Source organism: Atractosteus spatula, assembly GCF_055471065.1.
Source record: "Atractosteus spatula isolate fAtrSpa1 chromosome 16 unlocalized genomic scaffold, fAtrSpa1.hap1 SUPER_16_unloc_1, whole genome shotgun sequence".
Taxonomy (NCBI): domain Eukaryota; kingdom Metazoa; phylum Chordata; class Actinopteri; order Semionotiformes; family Lepisosteidae; genus Atractosteus; species Atractosteus spatula.
In genome coordinates, this window is record NW_028296631.1 from 2,900,001 (window position 1) to 2,901,208 (window position 1,208).

The window sequence follows — 1,208 nt, forward strand, 5'->3', positions numbered from 1 at the left end:
ACATCTAGTTTCACTTTATATGACAGAAGTACGTTAGACTGCGCCGGACTGGGGGATCACTTCCGGTTATTTTTACCATCTTAAACATTTGAAATCCTCCCCTGGGCAATTGTGACACTTCATCTTGGCTCCACCTAGGACACTCTTCAATCACTTCTCTCTTCTCCCACAGCACTCTCGTATGTCGGCAGTATGTGGCGTCTTTGCATTACCACCAATCTCACCACAGCAAAAAAGGAACGGGTTTTGGCAAGAGAGGAGGAGACTGCCTGGCTCAAACGGGGATTGAACCCACGACTTTGGCGTTATTAGCACCACGCTCTAACCAACTGAGCTAACAGGCCTTGTGCCCGCTGTCCTCTCTGTGCTGCAAAAAATGGAATTCAGGGAAGTTTCTTTTGTCCTTTTTTGAATAGAAAGCCCTGCGATTCAGTGTACGGGCTTTCTCGTGCTGTTTAATGGTTCTTGTAACCCAAATCCTACACTGGCCTCAAGTGCCCCCCCATTTCACAGCATTTTTCAGCTGATTTCAAATGTACCTAAAGGAGAAGCATTATTGAAGACCATCAATTACCAAGAGCTTTTCGTGGTCACTTTTAATGACCACAGAGAGCTATGACCTCGGTTTTACATCTCATCCAAAAGACAGCGCCTTTTTACCACACAGCGTCTCCGTCACTATACTGGGGCATTGGGACCCGCACAGACCTCAGGGTGAGCGCCCCACCGCTGGCTCCATTAACACCGCTTCCAGCTGTAAGCTTTGCTTTTCCCTGTAGGTCACCCTCATCCGGGTACTGACCTGGCTCACAGCTTCTAAGCTTCAGTGGGTTTTCAGTTGCGAGTTGAAAGGGGATGCAAGTGATGGAGCCGCTCGCTGCAAAAGCCACTGCATTGGCCGGGAATCGAACCCGGGCCTCCCGCGTGGCAGGCGAGAATTCTACCACTGAACCACCAATGCACGCTGCAAAGGTCTACAAAAAAGACGCTTTTTTACCACTCTGTGCTGGATGTTGGGTCCCAAGGGAACTTCTGGACGAGTGAGAATTTTCTGCTATCAAAATTTGGTTTCGGAGACTTTTGGCAGCCTACAGATGCAGCCATTCAAAATGCGCGGGCGATACCGCATTATTTTGCGGTACGCTGTACGCAGTCTACCGCAAGCTACCGGTAAATACCGCGAGTTACCGTAAATTCTCCTATAATAC

General features: G+C 49.0%; 1 non-coding gene across 1 annotated transcript; it reads right to left on the reverse strand.

Moving 5' to 3' along the window:
• Nucleotides 1–890: 890 nt before the first annotated feature.
• Nucleotides 891–961, reverse strand: trnag-gcc (transfer RNA glycine (anticodon GCC)). The gene has a single exon. It is a non-coding gene; the product is annotated as a tRNA-Gly (tRNA).
• Nucleotides 962–1,208: the final 247 nt, after the last annotated feature.